Raw genomic sequence first — 12843 nt, forward strand, 5'->3', positions numbered from 1 at the left:
ACTAAGACAAAACCGTTGGATTTTTAAAGCTAGTACTTTTAGAAGCCGAGATACAGACTTCCAAACTTTGGGTTTTTGGTGCACATATATGGAAACCAAAAATTTGTATCTCGGTTAGTAAAAGAGCTACGACTTTGGGAATAGTCTCGTTGGATTCAGAACGACAAAACTAAGACAAAACCGTTGGAATTTTAAAGCTAGTACTTATAGAAGTCGAGATACAGACTTCCAAACTTCGGGTTTTTGGTGCACATATATGGAAACCAAAAATTTGTATCTCGGTTAGTGAAAGAGCTACGACTTTGGGAATAGTCTCGTTGGATTCAAAACGTCGAAACTAAGACAAAACCGTTGGATTTTTAAAGCTGGTACTTATAGAAGCCGAGATATAGACTTCCAAACTTTTGATTTTTGGTGCACATATATGGAAACCAAAAGTTTGTATCTCGGTTAGTAAAAGAGCTACGACTTTGGGAATAGTCTCGTTGGATTCAGAACAACGAAACTAAGACAAAACCGTTGGATTTTTAAAGCTAGTACTTATAGAAGCCGAGATATAGACTTCCAAACTTTTGGATTTTGGTGCACATAAATGGAAACCAAAAATTTGTATCTCGGTTAGTAAAAGAGCTACGACTTTGGGAATAGTCTCGTTGCATTTAGAACGTCGAAACTAAGACAAAACCGTTGGATATTTAAAGCTAGTACTTATCGAAGCCGAGATACAGACTTCCAAACTTTGGGTTTTTGGTGCACATATATAGAAACCAAAAATTTGTATCTCGGTTAGTAAAAGAGCTACGACTTTGGGAATAGTCTCGTAGGATTCAAAACGTCGAAACTAAGACAAAACCGTTGGATTTTTAAAGCTAGTACTTTTAGAAGCCGAGATACAGACTTCCAAACTTTGGGTTTTTGGTGCACATATATGGAAACCAAAAATTTGTATCTCGGTTAGTAAAAGAGCTACGACTTTGGGAATAGTCTCGTTGGATTCAAAACGTCGAAACTAAGACAAAACCGTTGGATTTTTAAAGCTAGTACTTTTAGAAGCCGAGATACAGACTTCCAAACTTTGGGTTTTTGGTGCACATATATGGAAACCAAAAATTTGTATCTCGGTTAGTGAAAGAGCTACGACTTTGGGAATAGTCTCGTTGAATTCAGAACGTCGAAACTAAGACACAACCGTTGGATTTTTAAAGCTAGTACTTATAGAAGTCGAGATACAGACTTCCAAACTTTGGGTTTTTGGTGCACATATATGGAAACCAAAAATTTGTATCTCGGTTAGTAAAAGAGCTACGACTTTGGGAATAGTCTCGTTGGATTCAGAACGACAAAACTAAGACAAAACCGTTGGAATTTTAAAGCTAGTACTTTTAGAAGCCGAGATACAGACTTCCAAACTTTGGGTTTTTGGTGCACATATATGGAAACCAAAAATTTGTATCTCGGTTAGTGAAAGAGCTACGACTTTGGGAATAGTCTCGTTGAATTCAGAACGTCGAAACTAAGACACAACCGTTGGATTTTTACAGCTAGTACTTTTAGAAGCCGAGATACAGACTTCCAAACTTCGGGTTTTTGGTGCACATATATGGAAACCAAAAATTTGTATCTCGGTTAGTGAAAGAGCTACGACTTTGGGAATAGTCTCGTTGGATTTAGAGCGACAAAACTAAGACAAAGCCGTTGGATTTTTAAAGCTAGTACTCATAGAAGCCGAGATGTCAACTTCCAAACTTTTGTTTTTTGGTGCACATATATGGAAACCAAAAATTTGTATCTCGGTTAGTGAAAGAGCTACGACTTTGGGAATAGTCTCGTTGGATTCAGAACGTTGAAACTAAGACAAAACCATTGGATTTTTAAAGCTAGTACTTATAGAAGCCGAGATACAGACTTCCAAACTTTGGGTTTTTGGTGCACATATATAGAAACCAAAAATTTGTATCTCGGTTAGTTAAAGAGTTACGACTTTGGGAATAGTCTCGTTGGATTCAGAACGTCAAAACTAAGACAAAACTGTTGGATTTTTAAAGCTAGTGCTTATAGAAGTCGAGATACAGACTTCCAAACTTTGGGTTTTTGGTGCACATATATGGAAACCAAAACGTTGTATCTCGGTTAGTAAAAAAGCTACGACTTTGGGAATAGTCTCGTTGCATTTAGAACGTCGAAACTAAGACAAAACCGTTGGATATTTAAAGCTAGTACTTATCGAAGCCGAGATACAGACTTCCAAACTTTGGGTTTTTGGTGCACATATATGGAAACCAAAACGTTGTATCTCGGTTAGTAAAAAAGCTACGACTTTGGGAATAGTCTCGTTGCATTTAGAACGTCGAAACTAAGACAAAACCGTTGGATAATTAAAGCTAGTACTTATCGAAGCCGAGATACAGACTTCCAAACTTTGGGTTTTTGGTGCACATATATGGAAACCAAAAATTTGTATCTCGGTTAGTGAAAGAGCTACGACTTTGGGAATAGTCTCGTTGGATTCAGAACGTCAAAACTAAGACAAAACTGTTGGATTTTTAAAGCTAGTGCTTATAGAAGTCGAGATACAGACTTCCAAACTTTGGGTTTTTGGTACACATATATGGAAACCAAAACGTTGTATCTCGGTTAGTAAAAAAGCTACGACTTTGGGAATAGTCTCGTTGCATTTAGAACGTCGAAACTAAGACAAAACCGTTGGATATTTAAAGCTAGTACTTATCGAAGCCGAGATACAGACTTCCAAACTTTGGGTTTTTGGTGCACATATATGGAAACCAAAAATTTGTATCTCGGTTAGTGAAAGAGCTACGACTTTGGGAATAGTCTCGTTGGATTCAGAACGTGGAAACTAAGACAAAACCGTTGGATTTTTAAAGCTAGTACTTATAGAAGCCGAGATACAGACCTCCAAACTTTGGGTTTTTGGTGCACATATATAGAAACCAAAAATTTGTATCTCGGTTAGTAAAAGAGCTACGACTTTGGGAATAGTCTCGTTAAATTCAGAACGTCGAAACTAAGGCAAAACCGTTGGATTTTTAAAGCTAGTACTTATAGAAGCCGAGATGTCAACTTCCAAACTTTTGGTTTTTGGTGCACATATATGGAAACCAAAAATTTGTATCTCGGTTAGTGAAAGAGCTACGACTTTAAGAATAGTCTCGTTGGATTCAGAACGTTAAAACTAAGACAAAACCATTGGATTTTTAAAGCTAGTACTTATAGAAGCCGAGATACAGACTTCCAAACTTTGGGTTTTTGGTGCACATATATAGAAACCAAAAATTTGTATCTCGGTTAGTAAAAGAGCTACGACTTTGGGAATAGTCTCGTTGCATTTAGAACGTCGAAACTAAGACAAAACCGTTGGATATTTAAAGCTAGTACTTATCGAAGCCGAGATACAGACTTCCAAACTTTGGGTTTTTGGTGCACATATATAGAAACCAAAAATTTGTATCTCGGTTAGTAAAAGAGCTACGACTTTGGGAATAGTCTCGTTGGATTCAAAACGTCGAAACTAAGACAAAATTGTTGGATTTTTAAAGCTAGTACTTTTAGAAGCCGAGATACAGACTTCCAAACTTTGGGTTTTTGGTGCACATATATGGAAACCAAAAATTTGTATCTCGGTTAGTAAAAGAGCTACGACTTTGGGAGTAGTCTCGTTGGATTCAGAACGTCGAAACTAAGACAAAACCGTTGGATTTTTAAAGCTAGTACTTTTAGAAGCCGAGATACAGACTTCCAAACTTTGGGTTTTTGGTGCACATATATGGAAACCAAAAATTTGTATCTCGGTTAGTGAAAGAGCTACGACTTTGGGAATAGTCTCGTTGAATTCAGAACGTCGAAACTAAGACAAAACCGTTGGATTTTTAAAGCTAGTACTTATAGAAGCTGAGATACAGACTTCCAAACTTTGGGTTTTTGGTGCACATATATGGAAACCAAAAATTTGTATCTCGGTTAGTGAAAGAGCTACGACTTTGGGAATAGTCTCGTTGAATTCAGAACGTCGAAACTAAGACAAAACCGTTGGATTTTTAAAGCTAGTACTTATAGAAGCTGAGATACAGACTTCCAAACTTTGGGTTTTTGGTGCACATATATAGAAACCAAAAATTTGTATCTCGGTTAGTAAAAGAGCTACGACTTTGGGAATAGTCTCGTTGGATTCAAAACGTCGAAACTAAGACAAAACCGTTGGATTTTTAAAGCTAGTACTTTTAGAAGCCGAGATACAGACTTCCAAACTTTGGGTTTTTGGTGCACATATATGGAAACCAAAAATTTGTATCTCGGTTAGTGAAAGAGCTACGACTTTGGGAATAGTCTCGTTGAATTCAGAACGTCGAAACTAAGACAAAACCGTTGGATTTTTAAAGCTAGTACTTATAGAAGCTGAGATACAGACTTCCAAACTTTGGGTTTTTGGTGCACATATATGGAAACCAAAAATTTGTATCTCGGTTAGTAAAAGAGCTACTACTTTGGGAGTAGTCTCGTTGGATTCAGAACGTCGAAACTAAGACAAAACCGTTGGATTTTTAAAGCTAGTACTTATAGAAGCCGAGATACAGACTTCCAAACTTTGGGTTTTTGGTGCACATATATGGAAACCAAAAATTTGTATCTCGGTTAGTGAAAGAGCTATGACTTTGGAAATAGTCTCGTTGGATTTAGAGCGATAAAACTAAGACAAAGCCGTTGGATTTTTAAAGCTAGTACTCATAGAAGCCGAGATGTCAACTTCCAAACTTTTGGTTTTTGGTGCACATATATGGAAACCAAAAATTTGTATCTCGGTAAGTGAAAGAGCTACGACTTTGAGAATAGTCTCGTTGGATTCAGAACGTTAGAACTAAGAGAAAACCATTGGATTTTTAAAGCTAGTACTTATAGAAGCCGAGATACAGACTTCCAAACTTTGGGTTTTTGGTGCACATATATGGAAACCAAAAATTTGTATCTCGGTTAGTGAAAGAGCTACGACTTTGAGAATAGTCTCGTTGGATTCAGAACGTTGAAACTAAGACAAAACCATTGGATTTTTAAAGCTAGTACTTATAGAAGCCGAGATACAGACTTCCAAACTTTTGGTTTTTGGTGCACATATATGGAAACCAAAAATTTGTATCTCGGTTAGTGAAAGAGCTACGACTTTGGGAATAGTCTCGTTGGATTCAGAACGTTGAAACTAAGACAAAACCATTGGATTTTTAAAGCTAGTACTTATAGAAGCCGAGATACAGACTTCCAAACTTTGGGTTTTTGGTGCACATATATGGAAACCAAAAATTTGTATCTCGGTTAGTAAAAAAGCTACGACTTTGGGAATAGTCTCGTTGGATTGAGAACGTCGAATCTAAGATAAAACCGTTGGATTTTTAAAGCTAGTACTTATAGAAGCCGAGATGTCAACTTCCAAACTTTTGGTTTTTGGTGCACATATATGGAAACCAAAAATTTGTATCTCGGTAAGTGAAAGAGCTACGACTTTGAGAATAGTCTCGTTGGATTCAGAACGTTAGAACTAAGACAAAACCATTGGATTTTTAAAGCTAGTACTTATAGAAGCCGAGATACAGACTTCCAAACTTTGGGTTTTTGGTGCACATATATGGAAACCAAAAATTTGTATCTCGGTTAGTTAAAGAGTTACGACTTTGGGAGTAGTCTCGTTGGATTCAGAACGTTGAAACTAAGACAAAACCGTTGGATTTTTAAAGCTAGTACTTATAGAAGCCGAGATACAGACTTCCAAACTTTGGGTTTTTGGTGCACATATATGGAAACCAAAAATTTGTATCTCGGTTAGTGAAAGAGCTACGACTTTGGGAATAGTCTCGTTGAATTCAGAACGTCAAAACTAAGACAAAAACCGGTGGATTTTTAAAGCTAGTACTTATAGAAGCCGAGATACAGACTTCCAAACTTTGGGTTTTTGGTGCACATATATGGAAACCAAAAATTTGTATCTCGGTTAGTAAAAGAGCTACGACTTTGGGAGTAGTCTCGTTGGATTCAGAACGTCGAAACTAAGACAAAACCGTTGGATTTTTAAAGCTAGTACTTATAGAAGCCGAGATACAGACTTCCAAACTTTGGGTTTTTGGTGCACATATATAGAAACCAAAAATTTGTATCTCGGTTAGTTAAAGAGTTACGACTTTGGGAGTAGTCTCGTTGGATTCAGAACGTTGAAACTAAGACAAAACCGTTGGATTTTTAAAGCTAGTACTTATAGAAGCCGAGATACAGACTTCCAAACTTTGGGTTTTTGGTGCACATATATGGAAACCAAAAATTTGTATCTCGGTTAGTAAAAGAGCTACGACTTTGGGAGTAGTCTCGTTGGATTCAGAACGTCGAAACTAAGACAAAACCGTTGGATTTTTAAAGCTAGTACTTTTAGAAGCCGAGATACAGACTTCCAAACTTTGGGTTTTTGGTGCACATATATGGAAACCAAAAATTTGTATCTCGGTTAGTGAAAGAGCTACGACTTTGGGAGTAGTCTCGTTGGATTTAGAACGTCGAAACTAAGACAAAACCGTTGGATTTTTAAAGCTAGTACTTATAGAAGCCGAGATACAGACTTCCAAACTTTGGGTTTTTGGTGCACATATATGGAAACCAAAAATTTGTATCTCGGTTAGTAAAAGAGCTACGACTTTATGAATAGTCTCGTTGGATTCAAAACGTCGAAACTAAGACAAAACCGTTGGATTTTTAAAGCTAGTACTTATAGAAGCCGAGATACAGACTTCCAAACTTTGGGTTTTTGGTGCACATATATGGAAACCAAAAATTTGTATCTCGGTTAGTGAAAGAGCTACGACTTTGGGAGTAGTCTCGTTGGATTCAGAACGTCGAAACTAAGACAAAACCGTTGGATTTTTAAAGCTAGTACTTATAGAAGCCGAGATACAGACTTCCAAACTTTGGGTTTTTGGTGCACATATATGGAAACCAAAAATTTGTATCTCGGTTAGTAAAAGAGCTACGACTTTGGGAGTAGTCTCGTTGGATTCAGAACGTCGAAACTAAGTAAAAACCGTTGGATTTTTAAAGCTAGTACTTATAGAAGCCGAGATGTCAACTTCCAAACTTTTGGTTTTTGGTGCACATATATGGAAACCAAAAATTTGTATCTCGGTTAGTAAAAGAGCTACGACTTTGGGAATAGTCTCGTTGGATTTAGAGCGACAAAACTAAGACAAAGCCGTTGGATTTTTAAAGCTAGTACTCATAGAAGCCGAGATGTCAACTTCCAAACTTTTGGTTTTTGGTGCACATATATGGAAACCAAAAATTTGTATCTCGGTTAGTGAAAGAGCTACGACTTTGGGAATAGTCTCGTTGGATTTAGAGCGACAAAACTAAGACAAAGCCGTTGGATTTTTAAAGCTAGTACTCATAGAAGCCGAGATGTCAACTTCCAAACTTTTGGTTTTTGGTGCACATATATGGAAACCAAAAATTTGTATCTCGGTTAGTGAAAGAGCTACGACTTTGAGAATAGTCTCGTTGGATTTAGAACGTTGAAACTAAGACAAAACCATTGGATTTTTAAAGCTAGTACTTATAGAAGCCGAGATACAGACTTCCAAACTTTGGGTTTTTGGTGCACATATATGGAAACCAAAAATTTGTATCTCGGTTAGTAAAAGAGCTACGACTTTAAGAGTTGTCTCGTTGGATTCAGAACGTCGAAACTAAGACAAAACCGTTGGATTTTTAAAGCTAGTACTTATAGAAGCCGAGATACAGACTTCCAAACTTTGGGTTTTTGGTGCACATATATGGAAACCAAAAATTTGTATCTCGGTTAGTGAAAGAGCTACGACTTTGGGAATAGTCTCGTTGAATTCAGAACGTCGAAAGTAAGACAAAACCGTTGGATTTTTAAAGCTAGTACTTATAGAAGCCGAAATGTCAACTTCCAAACTTTTGGTTTTTGGTGCACATATATGGAAACCAAAAATTTGTATCTCGGTTAGTAAAAGAGCTACGACTTTGGGAATAGTCTCGTTGAATTCAGAACGTCGAAACTAAGACAAAACCGTTGGATTTTTAAAGCTAGTACTTATAGAAGCCGAGATACAGACTTCCAAACTTTGGGTTTTTGGTGCACATATATGGAAACCAAAAATTTGTATCTCGGTTAGTGAAAGAGCTACGACTTTGGGAATAGTCTCGTTGAATTCAGAACGTCGAAAGTAAGACAAAACCGTTGGATTTTTAAAGCTAGTACTTATAGAAGCCGAAATGTCAACTTCCAAACTTTTGGTTTTTGGTGCACATATATGGAAACCAAAAATTTGTATCTCGGTTAGTAAAAGAGCTACGACTTTGGGAGTAGTCTCGTTGGATTCAGAACGTCGAAACTAAGACAAAACCGTTGGATTTTTAAAGCTAGTACTTTTAGAAGCCGAGATACAGACTTCCAAACTTTGGGTTTTTGGTGCACATATATGGAAACCAAAAATTTGTATCTCGGTTAGTGAAAGAGCTACGACTTTGGGAATAGTCTCGTTGAATTCAGAACGTCGAAAGTAAGACAAAACCGTTGGATTTTTAAAGCTAGTACTTATAGAAGCCGAAATGTCAACTTCCAAACTTTTGGTTTTTGGTGCACATATATGGAAACCAAAAATTTGTATCTCGGTTAGTGAAAGAGCTACGACTTTGAGAATAGTCTCGTTGGATTCAGAACGTTGAAACTAAGACAAAACCATTGGATTTTTAAAGCTAGTACTTTTAGAAGCCGAGATACAGACTTCCAAACTTTGGGTTTTTGGTGCACATATATGGAAACCAAAAATTTGTATCTCGGTTAGTGAAAGAGCTACGACTTTGAGAATAGTCTCGTTGGATTCAGAACGTTGAAACTAAGACAAAACCATTGGATTTTTAAAGCTAGTACTTATAGATGCCGAGATACAGACTTCCAAACTTTGGGTTTTTGGTGCACATATATGGAAACCAAAAATTTGTATCTCGGTTAGTAAAAGAGCTACGACTTTAAGAGTTGTCTCGTTGGATTCAGAACGTCGAAACTAAGACAAAACCGTTGGATTTTTAAAGCTAGTACTTTTAGAAGCCGAGATACAGACTTCCAAACTTTGGGTTTTTGGTGCACATATATGGAAACCAAAAATTTGTATCTCGGTTAGTGAAAGAGCTACGACTTTGGGAATAGTCTCGTTGAATTTAGAACGTCGAAAGTAAGACAAAACCGTTGGATTTTTAAAGCTAGTACTTATAGAAGCCGAAATGTCAACTTCCAAACTTTTGGTTTTTGGTGCACATATATGGAAACCAAAAATTTGTATCTCGGTTAGTAAAAGAGCTACGACTTTGGGAATAGTCTCGTTGAATTCAGAACGTCGAAACTAAGACAAAACCGTTGGATTTTTAAAGCTAGTACTTATAGAAGCCGAGATACAGACTTCCAAACTTTGGGTTTTTGGTGCACATATATGGAAACCAAAAATTTGTATCTCGGTTAGTAAAAGAGCTACGACTTTGGGAGTAGTCTCGTTGGATTCAGAACGTCGAAACTAAGACAAAACCGTTGGATTTTTAAAGCTAGTACTTTTAGAAGCCGAGATACAGACTTCCAAACTTTGGGTTTTTGGTGCACATATATGGAAACCAAAAATTTGTATCTCGGTTAGTGAAAGAGCTACGACTTTGGGAATAGTCTTGTTGAATTCAGAACGTCGAAAGTAAGACAAAACCGTTGGATTTTTAAAGCTAGTACTTATAGAAGCCGAAATGTCAACTTCCAAACTTTTGGTTTTTGGTGCACATATATGGAAACCAAAAATTTGTATCTCGGTTAGTGAAAGAGCTACGACTTTGAGAATAGTCTCGTTGGATTCAGAACGTTGAAACTAAGACAAAACCATTGGATTTTTAAAGCTAGTACTTTTAGAAGCCGAGATACAGACTTCCAAACTTTGGGTTTTTGGTGCACATATATGGAAACCAAAAATTTGTATCTCGGTTAGTGAAAGAGCTACGACTTTGAGAATAGTCTCGTTGGATTCAGAACGTTGAAACTAAGACAAAACCATTGGATTTTTAAAGCTAGTACTTATAGAAGCCGAGATACAGACTTCCAAACTTTGGGTTTTTGGTGCACATATATGGAAACCAAAAATTTGTATCTCGGTTAGTAAAAGAGCTACGACTTTAAGAGTTGTCTCGTTGGATTCAGAACGTCGAAACTAAGACAAAACCGTTGGATTTTTAAAGCTAGTACTTATAGAAGCCGAGATACAGACTTCCAAACTTTGGGTTTTTGGTGCACATATATGGAAACCAAAAATTTGTATCTCGGTTAGTAAAAGAGCTACGACTTTGGGAGTAGTCTCGTTGGATTCAGAACGTCGAAACTAAGACAACACCGTTGGATTTTTAAAGCTAGTACTTATAGAAGCCGAGATACAGACTTCCAAACTTTGGGTTTTTGGTGCACATATATGGAAACCAAAAATTTGTATCTCGGTTAGTGAAAGAGCTACGACTTTGAGAATAGTCTCGTTGGATTCAGAACGTTGAAACTAAGACAAAACCATTGGATTTTTAAAGCTAGTACTTATAGAAGCCGAGATACAGACTTCCAAACTTTGGGTTTTTGGTGCACATATATGGAAACCAAAAATTTGTATCTCGGTTAGTAAAAGAGCTACGACTTTAAGAGTTGTCTCGTTGGATTCAGAACGTCGAAACTAAGACAAAACCGTTGGATTTTTAAAGCTAGTACTTATAGAAGCCGAAATGTCAACTTCCAAACTTTTGGTTTTTGGTGCACATATATGGAAACCAAAAATTTGTATCTCGGTTAGTGAAAGAGCTACGACTTTGGGAATAGTCTCGTTGGATTTAGAGCGACAAAACTAAGACAAAGCCGTTGGATTTTTAAAGCTAGTACTCATAGAAGCCGAGATACAGACTTCCAAACTTTGGGTTTTTGGTGCACATATATGGAAACCAAAAATTTGTATCTCGGTTAGTAAAAGAGCTACGACTTTGGGAGTAGTCTCGTTGGATTCAGAACGTCAAAACTAAGACAAAACCGTTGGATTTTTAAAGCTAGTACTTTTAGAAGCCGAGATACAGACTTCCAAACTTTGGGTTTTTGGTGCACATATATGGAAACCAAAAATTTGTATCTCGGTTAGTAAAAGAGCTACGACTTTGGGAGTAGTCTCGTTGGATTCAGAACGTCGAAACTAAGACAAAACCGTTGGATTTTTAAAGCTAGTACTTATAGAAGCCGAAATGTCAACTTCCAAACTTTTGGTTTTTGGTGCACATATATGGAAACCAAAAATTTGTATCTCGGTTAGTGAAAGAGCTACGACTTTGGGAATAGTCTCGTTGAATTCAGAACGTCGAAAGTAAGACAAAACCGTTGGATTTTTAAAGCTAGTACTTATAGAAGCCGAAATGTCAACTTCCAAACTTTTGGTTTTTGGTGCACATATATGGAAACCAAAAATTTGTATCTCGGTTAGTGAAAGAGCTACGACTTTGGGAATAGTCTCGTTGGATTTAGAGCGACAAAACTAAGACAAAGCCGTTGGATTTTTAAAGCTAGTACTCATAGAAGCCGAGATACAGACTTCCAAACTTTGGGTTTTTGGTGCACATATATGGAAACCAAAAATTTGTATCTCGGTTAGTAAAAGAGCTACGACTTTGGGAGTAGTCTCGTTGGATTCAGAACGTCAAAACTAAGACAAAACCGTTGGATTTTTAAAGCTAGTACTTTTAGAAGCCGAGATACAGACTTCCAAACTTTGGGTTTTTGGTGCACATATATGGAAACCAAAAATTTGTATCTCGGTTAGTGAAAGAGCTACGACTTTGGGAATAGTCTCGTTGAATTTAGAACGTCGAAAGTAAGACAAAACCGTTGGATTTTTAAAGCTAGTACTTATAGAAGCCGAAATGTCAACTTCCAAACTTTTGGTTTTTGGTGCACATATATGGAAACCAAAAATTTGTATCTCGGTTAGTAAAAGAGCTACGACTTTGGGAATAGTCTCGTTGAATTCAGAACGTCGAAACTAAGACAAAACCGTTGGATTTTTAAAGCTAGTACTTATAGAAGCCGAGATACAGACTTCCAAACTTTGGGTTTTTGGTGCACATATATGGAAACCAAAAATTTGTATCTCGGTTAGTAAAAGAGCTACGACTTTGGGAGTAGTCTCGTTGGATTCAGAACGTCGAAACTAAGACAAAACCGTTGGATTTTTAAAGCTAGTACTTTTAGAAGCCGAGATACAGACTTCCAAACTTTGGGTTTTTGGTGCACATATATGGAAACCAAAAATTTGTATCTCGGTTAGTGAAAGAGCTACGACTTTGGGAATAGTCTTGTTGAATTCAGAACGTCGAAAGTAAGACAAAACCGTTGGATTTTTAAAGCTAGTACTTATAGAAGCCGAAATGTCAACTTCCAAACTTTTGGTTTTTGGTGCACATATATGGAAACCAAAAATTTGTATCTCGGTTAGTGAAAGAGCTACGACTTTGAGAATAGTCTCGTTGGATTCAGAACGTTGAAACTAAGACAAAACCATTGGATTTTTAAAGCTAGTACTTTTAGAAGCCGAGATACAGACTTCCAAACTTTGGGTTTTTGGTGCACATATATGGAAACCAAAAATTTGTATCTCGGTTAGTGAAAGAGCTACGACTTTGAGAATAGTCTCGTTGGATTCAGAACGTTGAAACTAAGACAAAACCATTGGATTTTTAAAGCTAGTACTTATAGAAGCCGAGATACAGACTTCCAAACTTTGGGTT

This window comes from Anthonomus grandis, chromosome 19, assembly GCF_022605725.1.
Source record: "Anthonomus grandis grandis chromosome 19, icAntGran1.3, whole genome shotgun sequence".
NCBI classification, from domain to species: Eukaryota; Metazoa; Arthropoda; class Insecta; order Coleoptera; family Curculionidae; genus Anthonomus; species Anthonomus grandis.